This window comes from Dipodomys merriami, unplaced genomic scaffold, assembly GCF_024711535.1.
Source record: "Dipodomys merriami isolate MVZ:Mamm:240054 unplaced genomic scaffold, mDipMer1.0.p SCAF_468, whole genome shotgun sequence".
Classification (NCBI taxonomy): Eukaryota; Metazoa; Chordata; class Mammalia; order Rodentia; family Heteromyidae; genus Dipodomys; species Dipodomys merriami.
The window spans coordinates 256025-276024 of NW_027206033.1; the positions used below are offsets into that span (position 1 = coordinate 256025).

General features: G+C 33.6%; 1 non-coding gene across 1 annotated transcript; it reads right to left on the bottom strand.

Moving 5' to 3' along the window:
• Window positions 1-519: 519 nt before the first annotated feature.
• Window positions 520-626, bottom strand: LOC138808683 (U6 spliceosomal RNA). Its single transcript, XR_011366572.1, has one exon. It is a non-coding gene; the product is annotated as a U6 spliceosomal RNA (small nuclear RNA).
• Between the last annotated feature and the right edge of the window lie 19374 nt (window positions 627-20000).

Sequence of the window (20000 nt, forward strand, 5' to 3'; positions counted from 1 at the left end):
ACCTTTTCTGCTTATCCACAACATATATTAATTATTGCCAATAAGGGATACCATGTGACTGATGTTTCTTTGGCCTTGGATTATTTCAGTTAATATAATTTTTCCAAGTCTTTCCATTCCGTAACAAATTGGGCGATGTCATTCTTTCTGATGGACGATAGAATTCCCATACACACACACACACACACACACACACACACACACACACACACACACACACACACACACACAACGTTTTCTTGATCCATTCATCTACTGAGGGCCATCGGGGTTGGTTCCATATCTTTGCTATGGGAAATAATGTTGCAATAAACATCATTGTATTGATAATTTTAATATGGTCTTGTTGCTGACTAGGTGAATGCCCAAAAGTAGGATTGCTGGGTCATAGGGGAGCTCTATATGGAATCTTTAAGGAACTTCCATACTGCTTTATAAGTGGTTGAACAAGCTTACCCTCCCACCAAGAATGAAGTAAGGTTCCCTTCTGGCCACATCCCCTCCAGCATCTGTTATTGTAAAAATGTGGAGCGCTTCGCGAATTTGCGTGTCATACTTGCACAGGGACCATGCTAATCTTCTCTGTATTGTTCCAATTTTAGTGTATGTGCTGCTGAATTGAGCACAGAATATTTTGTATATATAAAGTGGAATTGATTTTCTTGAGCTAGACAATTCAAAAAAAAGTTCAAAAGAATTGTCGTGAAATTTTAGAACCATGTATTTCTTACATAAGCACACATTTAAGACTAAAGTAAAGATTGATATGTCAAAAACAAAATGATTCCAGATATTTGTTGTTCAACAGATGTGTAGGAGGAGGAATTCAATTATTCTATACAAGGCACCTATCATAATGAACACTGCATCAAGTGTTTAAGTTTTTTTTTAAAGTTTTAATGTTTTAACTATGTTTAATTTTGGGAATTTGCTTATATGCCAAAATTAAGATTGTTTGGTAGGTCATATAAGTTTTCTATAAAGTAGTTAAGATTTATGGTGGCAGACATATACTACTAAGTATGTACATTTCAGAGTTTATAGAAACTTTACTAATGAGAAGTTGCAAAGTCTTTGTATGAAGAAACAGCGAAGAGTTAAGACTTTGTTAACTACACAGTTTCTGTTAAAACTTTAGGTCTTCCTTACTTTATATGTTAGCGAGGAACAAAAATGATTATATAAACCATATACAGATGATGAGATGAGACATAAATAGTAATCTTACAGGATAAATTTAAAAACTACTCATAGCCTATAAAACTCTTGTTGAACATCATAATCTTAGCAAGTTTTAAATGTACAGGAATATGAGAAAATAGTAAACTCTAATATGTAGTCCACTTCAAATACTGGAAACAATGGTATTTGGTTTTTATTTTATTAATCATTAATATTTAATTATTGGTTTTCTTTATTTGTAGCATTGTTTTCCTTGTTGTAATATAATACAACTTTTTGTAAGTAATCATTACGAGCTACTTTGAGAATGTTACTGGGATGGCCACAGCATTTTTTATAGGTGCATGTGAATTTACAAAGAGCAAAATTAAGAACAAAATATTGATTAAAATTTTTTCAAGTAGAGTTTGAATCAGGAGTGTTGATAATTGTCCACACATAAATCTTAGCCCTAGGCTGAAGCAGTGGTTTTACAGAGTTGAGGCAACAAAATTGAGAGACAGTTTTGTATTTAGTTTTTTGTTTTTGTTCCTGTTGGTTGTGGGGCTTGAACTCTGGGTCTGTTTGAACTCTGTGTACTGCTCCTCAGTTCTTCATCTCAAGGCTATTGCTACCACTTGAGACACAGCACCACTTCCATCTTTTTCTGCTTATGTGGTACTGAGGAATGTGGTGTTGATGGGTTATCATACATCAAATACCTTCAAATGTACATGTAGAGTCTAAAGATAGCAGTATGAATATTCTCATACAGCTCTTGTTTATCTTTTATGCACTTTCAGTATTATGATATTTCTCTCTTTCATTCTCTCTTATTTCCTCTCTTTCTCTTTCATGCTCCATGTCTGCTACTTAGAATTTCTGCTGAGCTACTATTATCCTCCAGGACCCACTGGGATTTGGGGAACATGATAGGGACCATCAGTTACCCTTGCATTCTTTAAGAGTTATAAGAATGACGTGATATTATTCTTTGCCATTCTAAATGGCAAAACAACAGATCTAGGAATTCCTGGTCACTTTTAGTACTATTACAAATTTTCCTCATAAGAATCATTGGGGCGGATAAGATACTTTTAACCTGTGTCCTAAAAGATCTTTTCCTTTTACAAGCAAACTTTTTCTTTTATTATCAGTAAGTAACAAAAACAAAACTATCCTATGGAAAGTAGGCTGAAGTTGTTCACAGGGATGAAAAACAAGGAAGTGGGGAAAGTGAGCACAGATCCTCAGAACAGTTTATCATGTACACTTTGTGAGAATGACAATGTACTGGGAAGTCTAGATTAAATCACTGAACACCTGATATATATAAATATATGCACATATATTTATATATGTATATTTATTTATATATGCATATATGTGTGTATATGCCCTTATATATGTACACATGTATTTTGCTCTACATACAAATACACACATACATATACACATGTATACATGCACACATGGAGAAAGACACATAGATACAGCCAACACAAGTTTCACTACTTGTTGCACATGCCCTAGACGGAATGCTTGGAACCAAATATGTTGAAGATATATTTGTCTCTAAGAGTTCTTTTAGCACTTTTCTTATCTCGTAAAACTGGTAGGTTTTGACAGATTCGATTTGCAAATGCAGTACAAGTGATAGAAAATCACCCAGAAATCTCAGTAAGTATAGGTCATATGGTGTCTCCTTGCTCCCCACGGAATGCTTGCTCTTGTAGACACTCTCAACAACCAAAACAGCAGGAGAATATCCGGGTAAAGAATAAAGTTGTGCGGCATCTTTCCTTGAGCTCTTTTCAAACAGCCAGCATCAATTCCTAAGTAATGAATGAGTCCAGAGAAGACTGGAGCTCAGGTCAACATTTAACCAACCCATGTGATAAGTCTAAAGTGAGAAATGCTGACTGAGGTCTTGCATTTCCTGGTCACGAAAATAAGAAAAAGTATTTGTAATGTATTAAAATTTTAGAATAATTTGTATCCTGTCAATAAATGTGTAGAATACAAGTATACCAACTGACAAAAGATGCATTTCATTTGTGTGCTTTTGGACTTGGCGAGTGATTTTAGGTGTGTCTACACAAGTAGAATCAACATAAATCAAGCCAGCATTTCCTCATTTAAGATACAAGGAAAGGATACAGGTTGACCCATTGTAGCAATGAGATGTACAAGACAATCTATCTGGGGGGACTAAGACCACATCATGGGTTTTTCTACAACCCCCATTCTTCCACCAACATTACTCCCCTCTCCTCTTCACTCTTCTAAGAGTTAAAATATTTAATTTATATACTAATCCACCTCATCACCAAAATTGATTTAAAGGTTTTCTGCTCTTGTTATCAATTTTAGTTTAAGGGTTGAAATTCTGTTTGTCAAAATTTGCCTTGCATTTTGTTTGGTATTGCCTACTATTCTGACATTGAACACGTGATTTTATCATATTGGGAAAAAAATATCACTTTGTCACTGGAATTCCAAAAAAAACGTATGGCCGATTTTCATTTTTTAAAAACCCAAGTGCATCTTAGAACTTTAGTTTAAATGTGTGTGTGTGAAAACCTGTTCAGCATAATCTCCTTATAAAAACTGTGTAACAAGTTATCTTCTTCTATTTCTTGATAGTGATATTTCCTATCAAATGTGCTGTTTGTTAAGAGAAAACCATTTTTCAAGGGTAGTAGTAAAAGGAATGAGACCCAGCTCAGCTCCTAGCCAGCTGTGATGAAAAACAAACCAGTAAGGAGGTAAGAATTGTCTTAAAATGTTTGTTCCACATATCTGTTTCTGTCCCCAGAAAGTTCTAGTATAGGACATGCTATGAGTATGCCTTAAAAGACAGCTTGTGAGTAAAGTTGGTAAGTAATTGTTGGCTGTGATTTAACATTAAAACTAGCATGTCATACTCTATGTCCATCTAAAGTCGTTTCTTTAACGTCTGTGTATAATTTTGTAAGTAACTAATCAGGAGTTTTGACAATTCATCCGAGGGAGGCAGTCTTGCCCAGATCCTGCCTGGACCATCCTACCTCCACCATGGTACACTGGACTCCTGCCTGACTCCATCACACACACCTGATTCTTGGTAAAATACTGATTTAGATTTACAAACACTGAGACTCTTGTGGGACAGTCTCTGTAAATATTACTCATCCTGATATGAAAAAGCCAGCTATGTTGTTATACTATTGAAACATGCATAGGCCAGGAGAGCCTCTCATACAGTTTAGTTATCAGGTTTTCTAGGCATACAAGCTATGCTCAAACTCTCATCCCATCTATTGAATTTTGTAATTGCACAGTTCTGGCAAGTATTTGTTGATCAATTCTTGGCAGGGTGCACATAAACTCCACTTGTTCTCACTGATCTCCTTGTTGCTTTCATTGGAAATGATAAAAGGTTTTTGTGGCAAAGATTGCAGTTCAAAGCCAGCCCAGGCAGACAAATCCCTGAGACTATATCTCCCAACTAACCATCAAAGAGCCAGGTGGAAGCTGGCTCAAAAATTAACCAGCCAATTGCTAAATGTGGCCCTGTGACTCAAAGTGGTAGAATGCTAGCTCGAGCAGAATTGCTCAGGGAAAATGCTCAGGCCTTGAGTTCAAAGCCCATATCCCAGCCACAAGCACCTAGATCCCAGAACAAAGTGGAAAAGAATAAGAGGAAAAGATGTTACATCAGCCACTTTGTGCCTCCCTTTCAAAATTAACCAGATCCAGGAGAACAACAGAAACAAGTTGAGAATCTTGTCCATCTAATGTCCATATCTGTCTAACTTCTAAATGCACAGGAATTTACATTCTTGCCTTTGTTACCTGCTATTTATAGGAAATGATCAAGGTCTCTCACCAGGCCCTTAACTACTCCAATCCAGCCCAAGTTTCTGACTGGTTATAGGCTCATGATCCAAATGAAACTTTCCTGGCTTTTATTCTCTGGTTATGTTTTCTGATGTCATATCAACTAGTCCTGCCACCTTGTCAGCCTTTTGCCTGAACTCAGCATTTTCAAGTTTCTCTCTAACAGGATAACAGCCCTCACTCAAACCTGGGACCAAGTCAAGGACATCCTATTACTGCAGGCAACCAGAGGCTTTGCTTTCACAGCTCTGGACCGAGCACAGACCTGGACCTGAAGACGCCAGCTCCAGTGACTCCTGGACACACTCACAACAACTGGAAGTAACCAGAAAAGACCACGATGCCCCTCCACCTTTTATATTCCAGGGTTCAAAATGGTGGAATCTGCTTTGTTCTCATAATTGCATGATTCTCCTTTCTCAGCCCAATTTTTTTATGTATCCAAAGATCCTATATGAAGAACTTGCTTCTCCCCACTTGGCCTTATAATTTCATGTATCTAAAGATGGAATATGAAGGATTGACCCCCACCCTGCTGTCCCAGGCTCATACACAATACAGGCAAAATCCCAGGGATGTGTGAACTCCTTTTAAGTGCAGGCAGGGCAATCCATATAATCCCAGTTTTAAACATCCCATTGTGGGCCCAACTGAAAGGTCCCGCTTTCCTTGACCTAGGGGCTTTTCATTAACCTCTACCTCCTTTCTCAGTCCTCCTATACAAACTCAGATCCTGTTTCAGCTCCCTCGCACAACCTCCAAACCTGCTTTTTGACAATAAACAGTCCTCGCCTATTGATGATGAAGTCCGTCCCATTACTTTTCCATTCTCCTAAATTTTCCTAACAAGGACAGGCTGTATTCTATGACCCAGAAGAAAGAAAATAACTAAGCAGTCATTTACAGACTTCTGAATATTTCTGATTCTGCACACATCAATTATCTATCCATACCTATGTTTGAGTGAGAGGATTTCAAAAGAATTTAGTGTTGGTTCCCATGAATTACATTAAGATATTTAGAAACAACTGAGAAACCTAAAGGTCTATACGAACTTTTGGTGGGACTGAAGGGATAGTGGAATCTGGTTCTCTATAATTTGAGCAATTTGCAAAAAGAATTGGCAAATTACAACTTACATTTGCAGCAGACTTGACACATTAATTTGTGTGTATTGAAAGGAGCACAAGCCTCAACAATATGTCAATGCTATCCTCTTATTAAGGTTTATGCTCTGGTCATTTAATACTAAAACTTCAAAAAAATTAATCTTTAGCAAGTCTTGCAAAGGGGTTTCACTTCATCTTGTCAGTGTTGAATAAAGTGTATGAGCATTTCAATGAACAATACATCTGGATCATTGTCAATCATTCCACTTTTCTAATTTTTATACATTTTATAGTAAAAATCGTGTACAGAGGGGTTACAGTTACATGAGTAATGTCTTCTGCATCATATTCACACATTTTAAGTGAATATGAAGGGTAATTTACCAAGTATTGGAAGTTTAGGCTCGGTCTTCATTTTTTGATGATAAACTTTTCGATAAATTTAGAGTTACTTTTTATTAATAATTACAAACGTTTTATTTCAGTATTTGAAACGCTGCCCCAATTATTTTAAAACTTTCACATTAAGCTAGACTGAACTTTTTTCTCTCATTTACCCCACTAGCGCAGGTTAAGTCTCCTTTGGCTTTATTCTTTCAGAGGCCAAGGGAAGAGGGTAAACAGAAAGATGATTATTACTCAGATATCTCCTTTCTCTTCTGTTTTTGCTATTCTTGTTGAGAGGAATACTAGATCAGGGAACAATAGTGATGCTTGACTTCATCATACAAGGGAACATTCCTGGCATGTCAATTATTGTTTCTCAGAATCACTTAAACTGATTACTCTTTCCTTCTCTGTAACAGTAACTTCACAGTGGCACCCTTGGTGCAGAAGGAAGCACACTAACAGGTTTTTAGCTGTAAATTGATATTTTATATCTCAACTTAATACTACCAAAAATATAAAGCTTTGGCTATATAAATGCAAAGTCACTGATTGTACAATAATACCTTATAGACAATTCTACTCAGCTCTCCCCTCCTCTCCTATCCTCCCTTCTCCTCCTCTCTTTTACTCTCCCTTCCCTTCTTCATTCCTTTTGTCTATGTCCTCCATATTCATCTCTAACTTCTTACTTTCTGTCTTCCAGTAGCAAGTGATTTGGTTTATCAGACAACACATAAATCATTGAACAGATTTTTTTCTCCTTTTTGTGTTTATTTATTTTTAAAAGAAGTGAGTTTTAGTAGAGCACCAGTGGCTTCCACCTAGCTACTAGGTAGGTTCAAATTTGACAATTGAATTCCAAGCTATTCCAAATGAATAAACCTAAAAGATTCTTTTCTCCACTTGTAGTAAAAGGAAGAAGTGAAGGTGTGACTCAGGTGGTATAGTCCAAACATTGAGAATTAATGCCAAGATAGAGCTCAAGGCCAGTAGTTCAAAACCAAGTACCAACATAATATTAAATATACATCCTTCTATTTTGAATGGAGATATTTCTCCAAAAAGTCATACCCAGGACAATTTTCAAAGTCAAAGATTTTTTCAAAGGCTCTTTCAGATCTTAACCTGATTTCTCTGCTTGATTTACTTTATAGGAAATAGGAACCATTTGTTAGGAAATGGAAAGACTTAGTAAATGTTATATTAAGTGAAGTAAGCCAGGCCCAAAGAAATATAGGTCCCATGTTTTCCCTTATTTGCAATGTCTAGTATATGACTGAGTCAAGCAGAAAAGGTCAGATAAGTTAAACTAAAATTTTTTCATCATGTCCCTAACAAGAATCTCCAAGATTGGCCTTGATAATTCTGTCAGTTATGTTTGTGGTCCAATATTATCTACAGTTGCTTAGGTTGCAAACTTCTCAAAGCACATACAGTATCTGGAAAAAGTGCTGTCTTACTAGGCACCTAAGGTATTTTTGAGGATCACAGTTCATTGCCAGCCTCAGTAGGAAAGTCCAGGTGATTCTTATCTCCAATAAACCATCAGAAAACTGTAAGTGGCACTATGTCTCAAGTGATCGAGTGCTGGCCTTAAGCCCCATGACTGACCAAATAAAAAAGAAAGAAAAGTATATATATATATATGATGAGATGAATTACATTTAAATATGTATAAATATATATGATACACATTTAAATATAACTAAATATTTGATGTATTTATAGTATATTCGTATATTTACATATATAATATGTTCATATTTTATCTGTATGTTTATAAATATATTTGTAATTTATATCCAAAGAGTACATCTGAAGATTTTGGGGAAATTTTAGTTTTTACAGATTACCACTGACCCATCATACTTTCAATCATTTTTTCCACTTATTACAATGTCTGCAGTACTAAGACTGAATGATTATGAAACAGAGCAGTTGTTTTATTCCTTAAGATTTTGGATTAGAAACATCTACTTATTTGGTGTGAAACCTGCCAAAATGTGATCTTGAAATCACACTCCACAAACTGGATATATACATCAATTTAGCAACTTATAGGTCTCAAACTTTTATTTGAATTCTGTATCTCATATACATTCAGCTTCCCTACAAACATGCATGCATATTCATGTTCACATACATCCCATACTCATGACATACTAAATGTAACACTGTAATAAAAAATAATTACTGAAAAAGAACACCTTCACAAATGTAATTAAATATCATTTTTTAAATATAATGCATTATTGAAATACTTATGAAAGTGCAGCTGGGAGGATGTTTCAAATAGAGTGCCAACCTAAAGATCACGTTTCTCAATCCAAACATCATTATTTCCATCCTCCCTTCCTCCATTAAAAAAATGAATACAGAATTCACCTACAAGTTCCTTAATCATTGATTGAATAAAGAAATTATAATATATATATATTTATGCATATATACAAAATGATATATTATTTAGCCACTCATTGTAATGAAATACCTTCATCTTCAGGAAAATAGATAGAAATGGAAACCTTTATATTAAAGCAATAAGCCATACTGTGTAAACAAATACTACAATTCTCACATGTAGACCCTAGATCCAGAAAATAAAATGAATAACCCACGTATAAAAGATGGAACTGATTGAGTTTGGAAAAAAGTGAATGAGGAGATGAAGAGAAATAGTGTGGAGTAAATATGTTCAAATAGTTCATAAGTTAGTATGATGTATGATCACATAATAAAATTTCAGAATAAAAATAGGATAATGAATTAATAAAAGGAATAAAATTTAATAAGCAACATTATGTGGACATATGAGTATAACACAATAAAATTACTTTGTGAAATTAATATTTGGTAATAAAAAGAAAAATTCATTCCAGTTGTTATAGATTCATATGTTAATTTCCTTTTTTGTCAGGTATTTTCCTGACAAACTATAAGGAAAAATGGACTTTGATCATTTAGAAAGACAATTTTGTCCAATTAGCATTTTTCTAGTTAATTACTGTCAATGTGAAATTGTTCAATCAAATTAAGTATTATATTAGAATATTTCTAATGCATTCTTCAAAATTTTCTCTAATGGTATATACTTTTTGCTATTTATTGAATATGTTTTGTTTACTTAATTGCAATATACCATTTTCTGAATGGAGTTTGGTTTATGCAACTAGGATATATTATACCTGACCAGAAAATCACTTATTCAAACAGTATTTTTTATCAATAATACTTATTGTGAAATAAAGGGCTAAATCCAAATTATGTATATTTGAAGAGACTTCTTGGTTAGTCCTCACATTCCCCATTCCCTTCTTGAGAATAATACACATTGTAAGGAAATGCTTAGAATGTTTTGGAGAAATAGCTTGACTTTAAACGAGTGAGTTACTCTATGCTGCATTTTGTTTACTTTATATCCAGAATAGCTAAATTCTTACCTTATTATTTTCCTGAGGCTTTATACTCAGGTTTAATCTCTGATGGGAGACAGATAAATATATAAACATTTTTAACAGTGCTTAAATTTAGGTACAACTATACTCATGCAGATAGGCCTCATCAGTCATGAGACCATGATATTAAAATGTTAACCTATACTTACTGGCGTCATGTTATGTGATTTTGTGTATTATAAACAGTGGTTATTAGCATTTGTTTTGTAAACAACATCATTTCATGGATTAGGAACTGAAGTGAGACATAATACTCAGAACAAAATTTAAAGAGGCATCCAAAATTAGTTGCCAAGATATACATCATGTAACACAATGTATGAAAAATGCAAGCTAAAGGAAATAATTTATGAAAAAATCAACAATTAAAATAAATACAGAATCAGTATGACTGATTTTTCTTTTACCCTAGTTGTAATACGGCTTGCATGATGACTTTTCTGATTTTATGCTTAGTTAGGTCTTGATATTTAGTTGGAGAAGCTATGTTCTTTCATGTATTCATTTGTCAGATCAAAGAGGAAATGAGTTCCATGCCAGAATCAACATGCATTACAATGCTATAGTTGTATACTTTGCCAAAGTTTCAAATCAGCTCGAGTAGCTTGGGTCTTTTTTGGATCTAACTAAATAGGCATGCAATTTTGTCAGTACTAGAAACATTTTGACCACCAATTATTAAAATAACATTTTCCAGAAACTACTATTCTCTTTTCATGAGATTTTTAATTTCATTTATGTAATGTGCTGATGTTTTCCTTTAGATAACCCACATTCAGTAATCTACAGTGTAATTTGGAGTAGTTTAAAATTATGTACACTCATGTACACTGCTCAGATTCTATTATTTGCATATTTTGTTCTTGTTAAATCAGTGGTATTTACTTCTCAATGTTGATACTATTGGACTTACTCATTGCATTTTTGAATTTTTTTAGTATGTCATGAATTTTGTGAATTAATACTATAACATTTTTCCTTTTAAATATGTGCAGATCTTTCTTAATATACAGTTACATCTGTTTTGATCCAAAGAATTTGTTATATTAGGTTCATCCAGATGAATTTAATTACAAATTAGCACAACCTTATTTCTGATAGACAGTTATAATTATAGCTCTACTCAAATTAACATGTATTTGAGGTTTTGTACTTAAAAAAAAAACTGGGCCCAACATGTTTTTGTTCTTGAGGGAGTTCCACTTTCTTGGTTGTTTTTCCAGCTGTGGTGACTTTAACATATGTGTGTATTTTATTCCAAGAGTTTTGTGTATATATTTTGTTTCATATAACAGGAAGTACAAAAAGAATCAGTGATTTAGCACTTTCCCAAATAGAATTCTAAGAGAGACACTGACAAGTGGCAGTGGGCAGGTCTTAGTGAAAGCAAAATAACAGAGACATTGATTGATGTGAGTTGAAATCTGCTTCATTTTCCTCACTATTTCCAAAGTTATTACTTCAAAGTCTTTATTGAAAGGAAAATAATTTTGTCTGTAGGAACTCAGAATTTTTGTTTTAATTGGGACACAATTGGGACACACTACACCTTCATATTTTATTTTAACTCTAAAATCTTTTTTCCCTTAGTGTAAAACCACAGATGTGAATTTATAATGCTAAAATAACACCTAGTAATTTATATGAAATGGTGCAAACTATTTTCACTTTACACTATATGCAATATAGAATGTAATAATCATATTGTGTAAGATAGTATGTAATAATTGACTGTGCAAAGTCAATAATAGTGGATTTTTGTGATATACTGAGTAATAGCAAAAATTATATTTGAATCGTTTAAAAAATCCCAGTTACATCTAAAAATAACACATAGTTTTATAAACTAATGCTGAAAAAATAAAAGTGTTTATTGGAAAAACCAGAAATTTCAAAGCTTGCTTTTTAAAAATTGACTTGGATCTGGGTTTGTTGGCTCATTCCTGTAATCCTCGCTATTCTGGGTTGTGAGATCTGAGGATAGTTGTTCAAAGCCAGCCTGGGCAGAAAAGTCTGTGAGACTCTTATCTCCAACAAACCACCTAAAACGAGAAAGTGCACTGTGGCTCACGTGGTACAGAGGCAGCTGTGAGCTGAAGAGGTGAGGCAGAGTTCCCAGACCCAGAGTTCAAGGCCCACAACCGACAAAAAATTGACATGGAGTTTTACTTTATTAATTCATGATTATTATGAGTGGATGTTCAGTGAAAATGTCATTGGTTTTTATATTTTGTGTTGACATTAAATGAACCAAGTATTGTCTTAAATTAATCAAAAAAACTCTGATTCTATAACAGCATAAATTTTGTGGGTAATGGTTAAGAGCAAGTTGCATTTTTGACAAAAGTATATTTATATCACCCCCCAAAAAAAAGAGGAACCAAAGAAAATATATTCCATAAACTTACTCTGTAAATCTTGATGGACTAATAATCTGTGAGTTTGTTTTAACTTTTAATATAAAATTAAAGTAATACTGGATAATATGAACCCAATTTAATTTCCTCATCCTTGTCATTTAAGATACTTTCAAAAGAAATTCAACAGGTGACAGTGTTTTATATTACTTTTCCAAAGAAATGATCATTTCATCATTATAGTGTATAGCACAATATACCCAGAAAGCATTTGTTATGGAAAAAATCCCATTCTTTGGTTTGCTTCAATAAGTTTTCTTTCAGAAAAGTTTTATGAAATAACATGCTTTAATTCATAGTGCTTTCCAAAATATATCTCACAAATGCGAACAATGCAGCACAACCTGAAACATCTGTGGATTTTTCCACTTAGGGTGCATAGTAATCACTTCCAATACTCCTTAGAACTAGCTGTTCACAGGCATTAATTGCTCTGTCACTTCTATGCTTTAGAACAGCAGCATTTGACAATGGCATACATATTAATTTGTTTACCACATCTGGTTTGTTTTCAGCTAGGATTGTCTTCATGGAAGATGGTAATAGATAAGTTTTGCAATTATGTAGTTTAATAGGGCTCTAAGTTGTAGATATAGAACATACATTTAAGTGACTAAATATTTAAATTAAATCCAATAAATATATTCCTTCAATTTTCTGGCTAAAGTGTTCAACAATCTAGGTATTTTTAAAAGAAATATTTTATGTTGTTTCCTTGGTGACAACGTAATTTGAAGACTTAAGATTTTCCTATACCATGGCCATCTTAAATGAGGTGGATGTACTTGGGTTGGCATGAAAAACTTTTGGTATTGCATTAATGTTTGAATCTTGGATAGGATTTGATTGAGAATTGTGGCAGACTTTCACGGTATGGGAAGAAAAACGAAAGGACATACTAATACTTTTATCTGCTACATTGTTATATTAGTTTATTCAAACACAAAAATATACACATACAAACACACAGATATACACATTTGTAGTATAAAGACCCTGTCAGTTTGCAAAAAAAAATATTTTAATAGGAATTCCATAAAATATTTAGTCTGCTGGGCACTGATTAGAATTTATACAAATATCCAGTTGATTCCACCCCTGGACAAGTCATTATCATTGGTGAATATGTTGCCATTTGAATTTAGAATGCCCCAGACAGACCTATGTGTTAAAGAAAAATGACTTTCTATTTCCTACCAGACTGTTGATAATACCTGAGTAGTTCTTATGGAGATTAAGTTCATCCGTATGAAACCTATGAAACCATAGATACTCATCTACATTCTTCTTTTATCTTTTAATCATTCTACGTCAAAAACATTTCTCTGACATCCTCCCCACCTTGACATTGTCTTGTCATAGGCCCCCAAAGCGATAAAACCAACTGAACATACACTGAAACCTTCAAACTTGTTAATCTGAGTAAGCCTTTCTGTTTAATAAATGGACAGTATCACTTACTATGGTAGGTTAAAAAGCTAACACAGAAATCTAGTCTTCCTAACAATGTAGAGTATATTAAATTGTGCTTCATTCTAAAATATCTAACTCCATTTTTAATTTATGTTTTAGTTTCTGTTGATCCCAGGGCTTAAACTCAGGGCCTGGGTTGTGTTCAAGGCCAGTGCTCGACATACAATCTAAACTGGAACTCTGTTTGTCCTGGTGGTTAACTGGAGATAAGAATCTAATGAACTTTCCAACTCAAGCTGGCTTTGAACTGGGATCTGCAGATCTCAGCATTTTAACTAGCTAAGATTACATCCTTGAACCACCAGTTCCTAGCCACGTTGCGTATTTTGTGTAATTCCAACTTTCAAGATTGTATGGATGCTCCTACTATAATATATTTTTTTAAAAAAACCCTGTTTTCACTGTATTTGATGTTGGTATAATTTGTGGAGGGGAAGGAAAAAAAAACAAATTATTTAAAAAGGGATACATGTGAACTCATTGCAACAATGAGATGTACAAGATGTTATGTAGAAAAATGAAGCTTACAACTTTGTTTCTGAATGGGGGGGAGGGTCCAGAGGGGGAGATGGGAGGGATGGTAAGGGGAAACAAAGGAGGAGTTAACAATGCTTGATAAGAAATGTACTCATTAACTTGCCAATGTAATTGTAACCAATCTGTACGGTATTTTTACACACACACACTCAAAAAACTTGAAACATACTTAGAATATTTGTAAAGTTTATAATGAAAGAAGAATTTTCATCCTTTACAAAATCTATGCAAAATCACTGCTAATCTATTGATATTTTACTGTAACGTTCCTGCAACCAGTTTGATATAGTTTAATACTTATCATGCGAAGTTTCTCTATATTCTAATGGAGATTTAATTTTTCATGTATGTATGTATATATATGTATATGAATATGTATCTATCTATACATATTCCAATGTGGATCATCAGACTTGAAACTTTGCTTTGTTTGGCTGTTCAGTAGTTAACCTGGTCGGCTCATTCTGTGACAATATCTGTGCACATTCTTATCATTCCTTTATTTACCACACCATCTTCTAAAATCAGCTTCATTTCCTGAAGAAGATTACCAATCAGTCCAACCAATATACACCAAGAGGGTTTTAACAAAACAAGCTTTAAGGAAGGAAGATATCATAAAGTGACAACTACAGAATTTCTACAGAGAGTTGACATCTTTCACATGTCTGCCTTCCTCCTCATACTTAAGTATTGACTAACACTATAAGCATACTGCATTTATACCTTAAGGAACAGAGTTTTCTTTCCAACCTGAAGTCTTGTTTTCCATGATTTTTGACATAAACTTTTGGGAGATTTTTTATTGTGATGGGATTCCATCCAAAACAAAGCCGTGTATATCAAGAAAGCCAATATTTTCAACTCAGTGTACTAAACAAAAGAGGGAGAAAATTAAGGTTAGCTTTATATGTTAAGCACAACTATAGGCAATATCAATATATTTTGAAATTGTAGTAATCTTATATACTTGGGTATCAAAAATTAGAGATTTCCAGTTCCAGGCAAGCCCAGACACAAAAAGAAGTTTCAGAGATTCTAACCATTTGCTGGGTGCAATGTTTTATGCTTGTGTTAGGAGGACCGCAGCCCAAGAAGGCCCAGACATAATGATACTACCTCAAAATAAGCAATCCAATTATAATCTGCCGATATGGTAGTAGTAGAGATGCTGTTTCACAAGTATAGGGTTTTGTGTTCAATCCTCCAGTACCGCTAGGGATTTAAGTGTGTGCCAAGATAAGAGTTTGGCATGTCTAAGGTCAAGACTTCATACTCGTTTTACAAGCTCTATTAAAACCTTTACCTCTCTTGCTATTTTTTAAAATATAACCGTAATTCCATGCCTCAAACAAATAATTTTCTATTAGAGATTTTCTTCTACCCATTAAGTAATATGCTATGTGTTGGATACTGTCCCACTGAAATCATACTAAAGATAAAAAACTCATAGTCTTAGAAAGTGACTGCATATGAAAACAGAATCTCAAAGGTAGCATTTAAGTTGAAGTCTCCTCCAAGAGACGCAGAAGGCCTTGAATATGCCAAGGAAAGAGGACTCAGAAAAAGCCAACAATGATCTTGGAGTTCTAGTTCCACCAACTCAGAGGCAATGTATTTACAGTATTAATGCTACCCAATCTGTGGTCGTTTATTACTTCAATTACTAGTAAACATGTGGAATCTATAAGACATGAAAAGTCATTGATTCTTGGGGTCCATGACTCCTCTCTATAATCCTAGTTATTAAGAAGGATGAGACTTGGGGGATAATGGTTTTCCACCTGGTAGGAAAGTTCATGAGGTTCTATCTCCAATTAACTTCAAAAATTTCTAGGCTGGAGGCATGGTTCAAATGGTAGACTGACTATCGTTAGCAAACGAACTGAGATCATTAGGTATGTTTAAGCCCCAAACTGGGAGAAAGAAAAAGTCCTTAGAAGAATACTATGAGAAGAAGCATTTTGAATGGGAAAGCAGAAACAAAAGAAATGAACTTATTGATATAGACAAAGCTTCCCAATGTGAAATATGGGACAAAGTGTAATATTTAGTTTTTCCTTCCTATACAGTAGAAATAAATGGTATTTTTACTTGACGAAACTAAAATGTAAAACTATGCAATAAATAGTCACATTACTTTTGTGTTTCCATAATTTAACTTGTTTTCCTAGAAATTTCTATAATAGTGTTACTTTGGAAAATCAATAAATGTTGCATTTACATATAGGATTACATATCCTTCCAAGTGTCTAAAATTGATGTACACTGAAATGATTGCCAATAATATCTTTCTCAAGATTCCAAATGGTTATACTTTCAGCTGACCTTCCACAAAACTCCTAAGCCAAACATAACTTTTTAGTTTTTTCATGCAATCATAGGAACATAAACATATGTTTCAAAATGTTAATTACATTTATCTGCTGTCAATAATGTAGTATAACTAATAGAATTAAGTATATACCATGAGGGAAATAAGATATTTCCTTCTAAATACAGACTGGCAGGCACACACACACATAATTACTACTCTGACTCAGGTTAGGTTCCTGACATTGGGTATCAGACAATGATCTAATAATCAAACTTTCCTGCCCAGTCAAAAAATACATTTATAATTCCTCACATACAAAAACACCAGATCATTCAAAATAATGGGAATATTTAACAGAACCAACCAGCTATTGAACCATCTATTCCTTGATTTCATTCAATCATGATGATGCAATTTTCATACAATAATTAAAAATCTTCTTGAGTCTCTGTGATTAGCAGACAAAAATGCTATCCTATAGTAGAAAATGTAGATAAAATTACTTGTCCTTTGGTAATCTTTAATATATCTTATCAAAGACTTCTGTTTCCTTCTTAAAGAATCTGTTTCTGGCATTTTGCTCTGATTTCTAATATTAAATTACAAAGAACATGTCATATTTCTTAATTCATTTTTCTTAAACTATGGAGTTGTATCTGATCAGCTTGTTGATTCTAAATCAAATTTTCTTAATAACTTGAATTATTGTTTATGTTACTCCTAAGCCATTTGAAATATCCAATAGAACTGGAAATTCCCCTTGGCAATCATTTGTGAATGGCATTAATGGTTGTGGAGGGATGAAGGACTTGAATTATCTAGAGTGCCTTAAAAATGGCACTGTTATTCAAAGGGCTGATCTTTCAGTCAACTTTTAAAGTGTGGTCTTCTTATTTCATCTAAGAAGATAAAAGTACGCTTTTCATCATATTCTTGCCTGCAAAACAGGAGAATTATTTCCTTTGTACAGTTGATGTCCAGTTGCGACTATAGTGAAACCTACGAACTACTGCACAGCTGTGTTAGCTGCTCTAGATTTTGAAATTTTCTTCCAGTAGCCCGAGTGAATTGAGCCCAGTTTGATGGAATAGCCACATAATCCACAATTGCAAAGCACCACAATATACAAAGACCATGTCCAAAATGAGGTTCAACGTTTTTCTTTGTTGTATGATTTTTTTCTTATTGGTTGTCTTTTAAGGAGCTAGGAGCTGTTTATTTCACATTATTGTTGATGTGACTTAAATTTACCAGATTTTTCAAATAAAATAAAACATATGAAAGAGAAATATTTAGTCACAAAATACGGCTAAACATTTATGTGATTTTTTTATTCTAGTCCAGTTCTCAGTTATATTCAAATAATGTTGAGATGAGCCAAGCATATGTGTAAATGGACACGTATCAAGCACACAGAACTCTGGAATCTTTGGGCTTTGATTTCTATATCAAGTTCACCTAACAAAGAAAATTATCACTTGGTTCATGTGTTAAGTAATCTACTCAAAACACGTTTTATTAATTTTATCAATAGATCTCATCATCTATGGAATTGATGCATTGCATAAGTTTTTTATTCCTTATTTCCACTAAATTAATATTATATTTATTTTACTTTTTTACACATGAAATAATGATATTCTTTAGGATAAAACATGCCTGTTTTTCAATTTGGTTGCCAAAGTGGAACTATCAGACATTCTGTAAATTTAACTTTAAGCCTGAGCCTTCAAATTGCCCTAGGACTTGAATTGTGTTACTTACAAATTTCATATTAAAATAAAAAGTATTATTAAATAGAAAGCAAAATTATGTTATCACACCATGATCCCTGTATTGGCTTTATGATAAAAACAATTATATTTATACAACAAGATTTACATAACCAAACAAGCCATGAGATATGGAAACAGAAAACTCCTTTTTTGTTTTGTGTTTGTTGTTGTTTATAGTTTGTGCTGATTCTGTCTTCTTTACCTTATGCCTGGTAAATTCATTGTTGTCTTCAATAAGGAGAGGGGTGGGCACAGAGTTTTAGGGAAAAGTAAAAAATTGCAGCAGTGGATTTCATTGAAAACTCATGAAAGTGAACTATTTAACACATGGGTGGGGATAGGAGAGTGGGAATGGAACAAGTGAGGGAACTGAAGACATTTCACAAAGGAAATATACTCATTACCTGACTCATGTAATTGGATTCCATCTATAAATCAACTTAATAAGAACAACAGAGTAAATTTATTTTTTTTTAATATTATTTTATTTTATTTGAGAACATACTGTACAGAGGGGCTACAATTACATGGGCAGGATAATGCATACATTTCTTACCAAGCATTGCAGCCTCCTCCTTTGTTTACCCTTCAACTCCCTTCCCAGCTTAAAAAGGCAAACAAAATATTGTTTCTTAGAATCATAGAAGTTAGTTGAGTCTCTCTCTGAAAACAGCTACATTGACATTCATTGGGAAAATTTGTGAGCTACTAGTAGATAAAAGTTAACTATGATTATCTGTATGGGCTTTTCAGACTCTGATTCATTTATTTCTTTAATCTAATTTGTATTATTTCTGTCTACCAGTTTTTGGTTTGACTTGTTCCTATTTTTCAAGGACATAGTGATGCATCATTAGTGCTGATTCAAGATTTTTCTAATTTGTTGTTGTACATACTCAAAGATATAAATTTTCCTCTGAGTATTGCCTGTGCTGTTGTGTCCCAGATGTGGTAGTATTTTGTGTGTTCACGTCCACTGAATTTCATATATGTTGGAACTTCCCTCCATATCTCTTCAGTGACTCAATGATTATTTAGCATTGTGTTATTCAGTCTGTGAGTTTCAGAATTTTCTGTGATGCCTTTTGACGTAGAGATCTAATTTGGTCCCATCGAGATCGTACAGGATACAGGAGTAATTTCATTTTTATTTTTGAATTTTGACAGATTTTCCTTGTGATCTAAGATGTCATCTACTTTGGAGAACATTCCATGGGCTGCTGAGAGGAATATATATTGTCACATTGTCTGGTGAAATATTCTGTAGATACCTGTTGGGCATAGATTGTCAATGCAGTTATTTAGCTTTGAAGTTGTTTTGCTACGTTTTTACCTGGATGTCCTGTCTAGAGGTAAGAATGATATGTCCAAGTATCCAACAATGTATTTGTATGTATGCCTATTTTTAGGGTAAGTAATATTTGTCTGATTAATTTGGGAGCTCTAGGATGCAGGGCATTGATATTTATATTTGTTATATCCCT